At 30.4% G+C, this 13,459-nt stretch overlaps 1 long non-coding RNA gene across 2 annotated transcripts; it reads right to left on the bottom strand.

Annotated features, from left to right (window-relative positions):
• Positions 1-7,327: 7,327 nt before the first annotated feature.
• Positions 7,328-12,609, bottom strand: LOC110934319. Of its 2 annotated transcripts, XR_002588230.2 has the most exons (10): positions 12,378-12,609; positions 12,166-12,248; positions 11,304-11,927; positions 10,896-10,967; positions 10,326-10,782; positions 10,151-10,239; positions 9,949-10,022; positions 9,344-9,418; positions 7,791-8,008; positions 7,328-7,550 (listed from the first exon to the last, which is right to left on the bottom strand). It is a non-coding gene; the product is annotated as an uncharacterized LOC110934319 (long non-coding RNA). The 2 variants fall into 2 exon arrangements; XR_004891952.1 differs by having other exon boundaries at positions 10,896-11,927.
• Positions 12,610-13,459: the final 850 nt, after the last annotated feature.

Here is a 13,459-nt window from a genome sequence, read left to right as displayed (position 1 = left end):
TTGCTATAAATCCCTTTTACTGTTACAGAAAAAACTAAGGTTATAACCCGGAAATTTTCCAGGTAGGAAAATTTAATTTATAACAAATAAAAGTATAAAAATAACACTTTAACATCTAAAGTATGCTCTTTTCCTTTTCTCCATCATAAATTTTTAATTGGTTTCTTAAACTTTTTCTTGTTGTAAAGAGCCATAAAAACATACAAAAGCAAGAATGTAAAGTAAACGTCTATATTTAGAGCATTTACATTGGAACCTCTATTCTATATTATATAGAGAAAATAATAGAGGAAACAACAAAAATACCATCACATTGGAATTTCTATAACAGAAAAAAATTAAAGTAAAGTACACCTCTATATTTATAGGGTCACATACATTCAACCCTCAATATTATTATTCTGAGTGTGTAATATCTAATATGATTTTGAAAAGCTTCATTTATACCACAGCTTCACCAATTTTGAAAAGACCCAATTTTAAAAAAAAGACTCATTTCATCACAACCTGTTTTAATCGAGTTAATCATAGGTTATCCTCTAAATATCTTTTGGCATCTATACATAAAATAAATACAAACAAACTAATCATAAGTCCGTCTTTAAACAATTTTTCAAAGTTTACCTACTTGAGCAATTAGAGATAAATATAAAGCAAATCACCCGTAAGGTAAAAACGGTTGAAATTGCGTTTTTTATTTCAGTAAACCAAACTTTATTAATCACCAAAAGAGGCATACAAACAACAATTAAGCTTCCAAAAAAACACACTAAGATACATCCAAAATACTCTTACCCCATTACACATCCAATCACTTTAAAAAAATTATCTATACACATACACTAACCAATGTCTAAACCAGAGAAAGTGGATCGGATTGAGAGATTGACGCCTATCGATCTGTTAATCATCCACCAGAGAGTAGTCTCCTTAATGTCTTGCACTATTTTAGTTTGAAAAGCATCGACCCCTTTGAAGATCTTATCATTTATCCTTAACCATAGCCTTCATACTGTCATGAGAAATACAATATAAATCGGCATTTTTTTTTCGTGGGCGTATCCAGACTAATTCTACATACACAAACCTTCCAACATATTGATTTAGCGAAGATACGTGAAGCGAACAAAAGACAGGAATAGCAGCTTTTATATTTTTTTATCATACCTGTAATCATTTTATAAATAATGTTATACAAAATTACAGGAAGAGAAACTGTTATAGTTATTTTTTTATAATATCAATCATAATGCGATACACACCTTGTCGTAGCTTAAACACATTTCTTCAGATTATGGCCCAATTTGATCAGATTCTAAAGAACGAAGAAATATTATCATGAGATACTGTAAAGCTGGGGTTTAGGATGTAAACCATAAAAATAACAAATTAATTTAGATGATTAGCCTTGCAGAAAACCCAAATCGGGAAAGTTTACCTGAATCGTTAACAAAAAAAATCAGACTCAGATTGGGTTACTCAAGCGGATATTAATCACTGGAATAAGATCGGGTATCAAACATAAGAGCACACATGAGTTGATTAATGGAACAAAATGGTGAGAAGAAGAATATACATTAGTGAATCGAATAGAGATCAATTTCCCATAGGATCCCATTTAAAATATATAGATATAGATAAAGAACGGTGCAAGATATACCTTTCCTTCAACTTCTCATAGGATCCCATTCAAGAGTTCCTTGTAGGGGAAGGAGTCTGAAAGAAGCTCATCACCTAAAATTACAAAACACAATTTGAATAGTCGAAGAAGACTCGAAGCATCCCTAAAATTACAAATAATATAGTCAAAGCATCTCATAAAAAAAATCAAGATTTCAAAGCATTCAAAATTTAAAATCAAACACAATAATGGTTTACTTCAAAATTTAAAATTAAAATAATGATTGAATTCAAAATTTAAAATATGGAAATCAAATCACTAATATCCAATCCCGTAAATCAAGCAAACTTATTAGGAAAGTCTAACCTTTCAAATTTAAATTCAATTTACAGATTCGAAATTTAAAATCAAACACATTAATGACAAACTTTCAAATTTAAATTTAAAATAATAATTGACTTTGAAATTGAAAATTTAAAATCAAACATAATAATGGTTTACTTCAAAATTTAAATTTAAAATAATGATTGACTTCAAAATTTAAAATTAAAAATCTGAAAATCAAATCACTAATATCCAATCCCGTAAATCAAACAAACTTATTAGGAAAGTCTAACCTTGCCAAGCAAAACCAACCGACATAGAAACAAACTCATAAGAGAGGGAAAAAATATAAAACAAACAAAAGGAGTGGTTTCAAAAAACGTAAATGAATTTATTTATAGAAACACTACAAATTTTCCAGAAATTAATACAATACCAAATTTATTAGTAACTAAAAAATACAGCCAAAATTAAATGAGCATAAAGGATTAAACCAAACATTATACCGGATAAAAAATAGGAAAAAAACAATAAAACTAAAATTTTTGATTAACATGTCCGACGGAGTTTAATAGTCCGGCAATGGCATAAAATTTAGGGTTAACCATGAAAAAAAAAAAAAAAACAAAACAAAAGAATCATTAATACATATTAATACAATACAAAATTTATTAGTAAAAAACAAAGATTTTCAAATTTCAAAAAATATCATAGTTTGATTTGCCAAAAAAAAAAAACAAAATAACTTAAAAATTATAGAGATTAGCATAAATGATGAAAACTATCATTATACCGGATCAAAAAACACCAAAAAACGATAACATTAAACTTACCTCTTGTTTTCGAAGAAGATTCAGACTCCTGCAATTGCATAAAAATTAGGGTTTATCATGAAAAAACAAAAAATAAAATAAAAAAATCAGTAAGAGCATCCCTCTTTCAAAGACATAAAAAATAGATCCATTAATAAGATTAGATTCGAAAAATTTAAATCATCATCAGCAACACAAAAATACAGAAAAATGTTTAAAAAATGTGATTAAGCATTTAAAATACATAACAATCTAATCTAGTTTACATACCTGCAGAATAAGTGGAATGATCTACAAAAAAAAGAAGAAGAACAAATTCTGAAAAACTTGAAAATTAATGTGATTGTCGAAAATTATGGAATCTAACACAAAATTTGGAAGCAATTAAAACTTTAATATAAGTTACCTTGATAAATTTGGAAATACGTTACAATTTAGACAACTTTGATAAGTATACATAATTGATATAAATTTCAAAAATTCAAATTTTGAAATAATCAATCAAAACAATTTACCTAAATAGTTAAATATTATTCAAACTTAAATTCAAAACCAATGAGGTTAATATATTCATAATATAATTAATATCTAAATGATTGTAAAAAAAAAATCAATCACAAAAAATACAGAAAAATGATTAAAAAAAGTGCGACTAAGCATTTAAAATACATAACAATCTAATCTAGTTTACATACCTGCAGAATAAGTGGAATGATCTACAAAAAAAGAAGAAGAACAAATTCTGAGAAACTGAAAATTAATGTGATTGTCGAAAATTATGGAAACTAACACAAAATTTGGAAGTAATTAAAACTTTAATATAAGTTATCTTGATAAATTTGGAAATACGTTACAATTTAGACAACTTTGATAAGTATCCATAATTGATATAAATTTTAAAAAATCAAATTTTGAAATAATCAGTCAAAACAAATTTCCTAAATAGTTAAATATTATTCACACTTAAATTCAAAACCAATGATGTTAATATATTCTTAATATAATCAATATCTAAATGATTGTGAAAAAAAATCAATCACAAAAAATACAGAAAAGTGATTAAAAAAAGTGCGATTAAGCATTTAAAATACATAACAATCTAATCTAGTTTATATACCTGCAGAATAAGTGGAATGATCTACAAAAAAAGAAGAAGAACAAATTCTGAGAAACTTGAAAATTAATGTGATTGTCGAAAATTATGGAAACTAACATAAAATTTGGAAGCAATTAAAACTTTAATATAAGTTATCTTGATAAATTTGGAAATACGTTACAATTTAGACAACTTTGATAAGTATCCATAATTGATATAAATTTTAAAAATTCAAATTTTGAAATAATCAGTCAAAACAATTTACCTAAATAGTTAAATATTATTCAAACTTAAATTCAAAACCAATGAGGTTAATATATTCATAATATAATCAAGATCTAAATGATTGTGAAAAAAAAATCAATCACAATCATGGACCTGAGAAGAAGCTCGAGACCACTGATTCAATTCATACCTTAGTTGTCGAATGAAGTATGTTGTCTGGAAAAAAACTCATCTTCATAATCAGTACATTGCTAGAAACCCTTAATAAACCCTTACTATCTTGTCGGATGAAATACGAAGAATATCAAAATAGAATACGCAAAATTGAAGAACGTAAATCAAATAACAAACCTTTAAAGGATTAAAAAGATTGAAAATGTAAGATTTTGTAGAGATATCATGTCTTTTCATTGCCTTTAAAGATAATCTTGCAAATTCTTAACCCCAAATTGAAATTTTAATATGATAATTTCTAATATAATTTTAGTTAATTCATCAAATTTAAATGTTCAAAAAGAAAAGGACAACAATGTTTTTAACTACAATACATAACACAAATATCATTTATAAGTAAAAAATTATGTTCTCTCATCTTGAAAGTTAAAATCGCCATGGTATCATCTTTTAAAAAAATGTTATAAAAATTGAAAACATATATCTGTTAGGGCAAAAGCAAAGAATTTGCAAAAGGGGCTAAAGGTATGGAAAGGATGGAGAAATAACTCACCACAAAATCATCAAATCAACTGGAATTTGATCTTCTTCTCCACTTATGAGGAATTGATAAACCCTAACAGATAATCATAAGACCGATTTGATGAAGAGGGACTCAAAATAACACCATATCGATAAGAAAATGAACCTGCTTACAATCAACTGGATGAACGATAAAGAAGACTCAAAATAACACCAAATCTATGGAAAACAAACTTGCTTGCAATCGATTGGAAGAATGATCAGCTCTCTAAAGGACCTGTTGTCAACAAAGACAACACAACTTTAAGGATCTAAATAGAGAATGATGGATGAAACATTGCTTAAGCTTAAACAATAATCTGTACTATAACCTTTCTGGTATGCCAAATCATCACTCCCAATTGTTGAACTGTAATAGTGTCAGCAAACAACGTCACCTCTAACAATTGATCAAAATCTACTTCTATACGTGAATTTAATCGGAAAACCTAAAGATGAACATATGATAGAGAACATCAAACAGGAAGCGACATTATCAAACATGAATCAATATTTGAAGAATTGTTACCTATTTGTTGAATCGTTTGGAGAAGACAGTGATAGATCCCATCTTTCAAAAACCACCAAATCTTGAAAAATATCATAGAAGCACTCAAGAAATGAATATAGGTATTGATGAATGCATAAGTTAGAAATCACTGAAACCCTAAGAAGAGGCGGCGGCTAGGTCTTCCAGACACCAACAACGCCGCAAAAAGAAAATTGAAAACACGGATACATACCTTATACGCCGCATAATAAGGACTGGTTGCTTCCACTCGCGATTGAAGATGAAGAAATCTAGGGTTCAGGAGATTGCAAATAACATATTAAAGATCGAAGATGATATCTAGGGTTTAAGGAAGAAATAGATAGTGTTTAACAATGACAAAGAAAAATCAAAAAGGGAAAAGAAAAATAACATACCTATGTTTTTCGAAGATCAATCGATGAAGAAGGAAGAACCGGATGCAGGAGATGGGTATTAGGGTTTTGGAGTGAAGTGAAGCGTATTAAAGAAGCTAAGGATGATGGTTTTGGCGGAAAAAGCAAAAAAAAAAGTGGTCTAAGCAAATGCCACGTGGCAAGTAATGGCTTAAGCTAATGCCATGTGGCTTAAGCTTGTTTTGCTTTATTAGAAGTAGTAGATTTTTAACCATATACGAGCACAAATGGATATCCGACGAACTCAATGGGTATATTATATAAGGTACTAGTCTAAGTTCCCGTGTGTTACACGGGTGGTTTCACAATAAAATATATCATTTAACAGTGTTGACATAAAATTTTAGGCCTTTCCAAAGTTAGGCTTCATGTCTAAGGGTCGCCAGATACGAAGCATTGATGAAGCATGTCGGAACTAAATCACAACGTACCACTATATTTTACGCTTGAATATATGAAAACTCATGGTGTATCAACTTAAAATTAGATTTATATATGCATCTATATAAGTTGCCTAAGACCATGTGTAGTGGTGAAGAATTATAATGCCCCCACCATGGGGCATTATCCGACACGTGTCATCACAGTCAGCATGGGGCATTATAGCAAAAGTGGTGTAGTGGGCATAATGCCTAATAATGGCCCTTCCAATTATTAAAAAGGATTTAAAAAAAAAAAAACTTATTCAAAAGTGGTGTAGTGTAATCCCAGTCATCCACTAATCTATGCTCCTATTGGTCAGTCAAAGTTTATGCTTGTTTGTTTGGGCGTTTCAAAGAAAACGCCGGATGACTTTTTTTTCAAAAATTTTATAAAGTAACGCCCCATGTAATGGTGGGGTAGGCGTTATTGGGCCTTTTTTTTTTGAAATTTTTTTAAAGAAAACGCCCCACTACACATGGTCTAATATGCAGTAAGTTGCAATCCCATTCCAATTTAAGGAAACATTTGTAAACATCATTTAACTGAATTTGTAATACACTTGTAATTTAAAAAAAAAAAAAACTCTGAAGACATTCACCTGGAGCTTACCCATAACCTTTTTCATAAAAGAGGATTGCATCCTTGAGCTTACCCATCTTCAGTGGCGGAGCCAGAAATTTTATCTTATGATGTCATTTTTTATGGATACCCCGGTTTATAGTAACCCGGAGTCGAACATTTTTTTGATCGGTTCGGATCTAGTCGGGTCAAATCACATAATAAAAACAAATATTACAGTAAAAGTACAATGTTATTGAATTAAAACACATAATAAAATTACAAAGTCATTTGAAATATATAATAAAATGCATTTAATAGTTGCTCTGTACGCATTTTCATGTTTTCAACGGCAACTTGAAAAAAAACATCTTTTTCATTATAACAAACAAGTGCATGCATCATTCAAATTATCATCAAAGATCTTGTTAGGTTAAACAATTGAAACAAAACCTATTAGATATAGGGCTATACTGCTTACAGGATTAGAAAAAATAAAAATTAAGGATGGACCTTTAATGATTTAAAGTATACTAATTAAATTCAAGTAACTGGGCTTAATTCTTGAAATAGAAATTTGTTTATTATGTAACTGTTTTAGAAGAAAACAAAACAATGGTGTCGTTGGTAAAAAAACAATGGTGTCGCTCGTAAAAAATAATGGTGTCGCTCGAATTTTTCCAATTATACGTTGTATTTGCTACACAAAATTCAATGGTGTCGGACGACACCGTTGTTTAAAGTGTAGCTCCGCCACTGCCCATCTTCATTAAATAATCACCATCCTTCAGTTTGTCTAGCCCTTTTTTACCTACAATATAGCAGTTCAAAAAAGTGAGTATTTGTATGAGAGTAACATGTTGTGGGGATATATATAATATTAGTCAATGTTAATCGTATATAATAGATCAGTACAAACAATGTGATTTATGAATGGTAACAATTACCATATAATTACTAATACTAAGAAGAAAATAGATATATATTATTTAGATTATAAGTGAGAACCAAGTAGTATTGATTTCAAAATGAGAAACAGCGCAAACAATACTTTTAATATTGATTTGAACAACACTGTTACTTGTCATCATTGTAAACTTGGTAGACAGTACGTTGACCATTCTCAATTATCACCACCTCCTCAGAAACGTTTGCATTTGTCTGACTTAACTGTTGATCATCAAACGTATAGAGTTCAATGAGTTGATGCAACCACAATTCCAGCAAAACAGACGAAGTAATAAAGGAACCTTGTTCTTGTAGCATTTCCTAAAAAAATAGATTATAGAAATATGAAATTAATAGCAAACAGAGTTGTTAACAAAACTAATAGTATTGTCAAGTAAAGAGTATAAAACAATAAAATATTACCAGATAGTCTTCAACATATTACCAGTATTGTCAAGAATTCTATCTTTATCTAGTATAAATAACTTAACACGTCAAACAAATGTGATGTGTATGTCTGTTGGAAGATATGCCTAGAAATTTTAAATTATAAAGTATTTACATATAAACAACTTTACCATTTGTATATTTTTTGAAGATATGTCTGTCTCCACTCCTGTAGAATTTTTTTATACCTAAAGTGAAAAACATGGTTATGAAGATACATGTTCTACCTATCTTGTAAAAGAGTTAAAAAATGTCCAAATTGGACATCTTAATGTGTGCCAACATATGTGTTCTTATCCTATGATTTGATTAAAAAAAACCACTTATCTACAGCAGAGAAAAAGAATTAAAAAAACAACAGCATACAACACTTTGGCATATACCCAACAATATTTTGGTCTCCTAAACAAAAGAAATATATAAAAATATAAAAGTAATAAGCAAATAAAAAGGTGTGCCCAGAATCTTATCACCCATACTAAAATTAGTACCATCACATAAGGGCCTTTCGATGGATATATGTGGATTGGATCATGATCCGATCCATTAATAATGCAACTTAAATGGATCATGATCCGATTCATGATCCAATATAATGAACCGTGATCCGATCCATATCCAAATAATTTTAAATGGATGGATTATTATCCGGATCAATCCATAATAAAAAAAATATAATAAAAAAAACTTTGAAAAATCACAAAAAATCAAAATAATTCAAAAAAATCAAAAACAAAAAAATTCTAAAAAAATCAAAAAAAAATTCTTAAAAATTCTAGAATGGTATGGAAGTGAGGACATTTGATGGTGAAGAAGAGTTTCATGAAGAAAGAGCGTAAACCGCTGCACTTAGAAGTTGGGCTGACCCGACACCAAAGACTATGTATCGTCCTTCAGTGACTGCATTCCCGGCTATGGATTGTAGCTTACGAATGCAATTTTCGAGCTCTATTAACATCTTACTGCCGTCAGCGTAGTTGTAACCCATACGATGCCAACCCGATATGACGACTACAGTATAAGTATTGGCTGCATTTTGAACCAATACACTTGGTGGCCAGATTCCTAGTGACTTGTCTAGTCTCTTGAACTTAAAGGATCTTGATCTTATCATTAATAATCTTACTGGCACGGTTCCTTTATCCATTTACAACATGTATTCCCTCGAGTCGCTAGCTGTAGATTCTAACGATTTGTCGGATGATATACCTTACAATGTTGCAGACGCACTCCCAAATCTTCTAAATTTCAACTTTTGCATCAATAAGTTCACTGGTACTATTCCTGGTTCGAAGCACAATCGCACAAACATAAGATTTATTCGATTTTCACATAATAGATTGCATGGGACAGTACCATGAGGACTATATATAGTTTCTATTTCTTTAATAAGAAAATGAAGTTGTCAATGTTTATATTCTGGTATCTTACAAACCAATTGACACTTTTCCACATTACAGTTAAAAAAGTAACCCATACACACAAATATTCTTTCCTTTTTCCCTATCAAATCCCCTTTCAAAATCATAAACATTTTTTTTGGTTTTCTTTATGTCTGTTCATAATATCAAATAAATTCCGATTTCAGTAAAGATGTCGCTCATAATTTTGCATTAGTTTAGAAAACAATGACGGCGATATAAATCCCACCATCTAGAGCTCCCTAATAATATTTTAATCACTTTATTTATATAAGGTACATAATATAGCCATTTAAGACATATAACTAAGTTATCATTCAAATAATACTCTTTGATAATCATATTAAACATTCAAGTCATTTTATCAGCAGATATACAAATGTATGTGAATACCTTAAGAGCACCAAAAACACGGTTTTCGGTGAATTTTTGATAAGACAACATCAAGTAGAGCACGAAATGACCTTCTGCATGTTTAACAAAATAATCTTCCCCAGTTACCCGTAAAAGCACAATCATTTGATTAAAAAATTATAGCAATTAGAAAAACAATAATTACAAACTAATAGAAAAAAAGTTTTAAGTAAAACTATACCTGAACGTTGCCTAGCTACTCCTTATCCATCTCAAGTTTTTCAAAACTTGGCAAGTCAATAAAAGCCGATGTAGTACCGATACAAAACCCTATACACATTAAAATATATATCAATGTAAATCGGCAAGCAGCGAAAAAATTAAACCTAAAATGCTAAAATCAGTTTGCATATTACTTATTTGTTGTAGTTGGATCACTTGTAAATGAACTGAGCCGCGTCGACTTGTTTTGTAAATAAGCCATGTCCAGACCAAGCCAAGCCAAGCGAAGCTATAAAAAGCAAGATATTACCTTTACAAAGTGGTAGAAGTCATTATTCAGTTCCGCACCAGCATCTATCGGCATAAAACATGCATTTTTTCATTTTCTACCGTTCAGGTCAGATCCAATGGTAGCAGGAGCTGCAGAATCTTGCAGTTTCTTTTTTATCAATCAAGTGCAGATGGTGAGACAGGAGATATGGCATCACAGCCACATGTGGTAATAGCAGGGGCGTTCAAGCTTAATGGGCCGGATCCTTTTTCAGTTAAAGTAGTTACGTTATGCATTGATTTTGATTGTTCTTTTAAAGCATCATTTTCCTGCGTCTTTCTTAACTTGGCCACATCTGCTGGTATTTGCCAGCTGCTCAGCTGAAATAATAAAAAATTGTAAACATCGAAACTGAGCTTACATGTCAATATAAAAGTAATGCAAGTCAAATTGAAGTAATAAAACTTCATTATAGCAAATAAGCTTGTGTTACCTTGGTTTTAGCATTGTAGTAATATCTTTTCGCGTCATTTGTGGTGACCAATGACCAATCGGTGCCAGCACACTTCTCAATAACATACAAAATAAATTAAGAGAACAGAAAGCTTCGGTAACGTAATACCATAAAAAAAGTTCGTCGTAAAATTTCTATCTTCAATTTTAATATAGGGCTGAGGCTATTGATCACATTATATCTTCTTAAAAGCATTTATAGAAGTATATAACCTCATTCAAGAACATCAAAAAGATCTAAGTTGTACATTATATTTCTCTCTATTGAAAAAAAGAGTAATTTCACAATACCATACTGATACTTGTTCCTTTGAATCTCAAACACGACTTAGAGTGAAGAAATGGGAAAAAAGTGTAAACAAACTATATATTCATGCAAATCAGTCACCATGAAAGAGGAGTTGGTTGTGCAAAAACTTTATCAGGCTGCCAACAAAAAAGTAGAAAACAAAACAAAAAAAGAAACCATTAGTTCATTCGGGAAAGGCACACATAAAACAATAGATCAGTACAATGATGCTAACATACATCAAGCTGGTTTCAAATTGTGCTACCTAAAAGAAAAGGAAGCTGCATGAATTTGAACGCCAGATTAGAGAAAACCACATCAATTAAAACTCAAATACAGTAGACATTTCATAGGTTTTAAAACTCAAAGACATGCCTCTCCCTTAAAATCCACAAGTCTGGAATATCCAAAAGGAAAGTTGAACATACATCTATTATATCCAAAAGAATCTAAATTATTCATGATTTAAACTACATAATCTCAAACACAAATGAATCATGAAAATAAAGATTCTGAAACAACCTTCGCTTAGTATCTTGAATTTTGATTTTTTAGATGCACTAAAAGATGAACAATGGATTAACAAATCAAGATTACACAAATATAATTAACGAATCATTAAGAATGCATTCAAATAAAAAAATTAGTAGATCGAAGCTGTTGACCGAATCAAATGAAAATATGATGCATCCACCATTACAGCTTCTTCCAATTGACCCAATCCTGGATCAAAGTCATATGATCAGTTGAACAGAAAAAAACCCTAGACGTTTTTTTTTCAAATTAAGTGGATTCGATTTACGCAAGAACAAACCCTAAATTGACACTTAATTTCGGCTTCCAAAAATCAATCAAGAACAGTTTCTCCATTTTTTTTCTAATATGAATAAACTCACTGAATTAAAAGTACACGTAAGAACCATAAAAATATATATATAACGATTAAAAGATGAATACAAACCTCGCAAGTCGAATCTAGACCTGGATTCCCATCCTTCTATGTCGCATCCCATCCTCTCGTTGCTCCTAACCCTAATATTTCACCTAAACGAAAAACATAAACTTGCCTTGAAGATAGATTGAAGAGGATTCAAGGAGAAAGAAGGGGAAAATCAAGAAAGCGTGAAGGAGATTTGAATTTAGGGTTTAGAGTATGAAGATTAGAAGACTTACTGTTTGATATTTGATATTTGTAGATACAGCGATGGAGGCAAAATAACATACTGGCTTTGAATGGATGATGAACAACTGAAAATGAGAAAGTTGTATTTGAAGATGTGAGATCGGTGTTTAATATCTGAAATCACCATTGTTGATTTTTGAAGAATATGGGTATGCGGCGCTAGGTTTTTGAGAGTGGCAACAAAGGAGTGGAGTGTTGTTGAATGAAAGAAAGCTGCTGAAAAAAGAGCGGACACATTGTGTGGTTTTACCGCTCAAATTGATTCAAGAAGGAACGATAGAAGGCCAGGTGGCAATAATAGGATTAAAATAATGCCAAGTGGCACCAAAGTGTTTTGTTTTAATATAGATAATAGATTAGACTCGGTATGATACATAGTTTAGTAATCAAATATGAGAGTATGTTTATTAAAACTCGTCATCCAGTCACTCGTTACTATCCCTAATAAAAAAAAATACAACGGGTGTTTTTACTTCTAAAAAATAGATTGGCTGTTGTACATATGATCATGAAAAAATCAAGATTTTTTACCCTTTTTGTGAAGGTATATTTGTATATTTTATTAGAGTGAATTTCAAAGATTGTCCTTTATCTTTATACTCATTTTCAGGCATTGTCCTTTATGTTTAAAATTGACGAGTTTTGTTCTTTGTGTTTTCATATCATACATGTTTTGTCCTTTAGGCCTAATCTAGTTAGTTTTTTCAGTTAAATTTGGTCATATGCTTTACACATGAGGGCATTTTTGTCAATTCAAAGGTAAGTTCAACGGTAGATTTACATCTCAAAGCTTATGCAACCTTTGAATTGACAAAAATGCCCTCATGTGCAAAGCACATGACCAAATATAACTGAAAAAACTAACTTGGTTAGGCCTAAAGGACAAAACGTGTATGATATGAAAACATAAAGGACAAAACTCGTCAATTTTAAACATAAAGGATAGCGCCTGAAAATGGGTATAAAAATAAAGGACAATCCTTGAAATTCACTCATTTTATTATTAAGGTGGATAGGACTAATCCATTAGAACTCTTTCAACAACTAATTATTGGTGTACATCTCATCTCAT

Source organism: Helianthus annuus, chromosome 4 (genome assembly GCF_002127325.2).
Source record: "Helianthus annuus cultivar XRQ/B chromosome 4, HanXRQr2.0-SUNRISE, whole genome shotgun sequence".
NCBI classification, from domain to species: Eukaryota; Viridiplantae; Streptophyta; class Magnoliopsida; order Asterales; family Asteraceae; genus Helianthus; species Helianthus annuus.
This window is presented reverse-complemented; position numbering and strand designations above follow the sequence as displayed.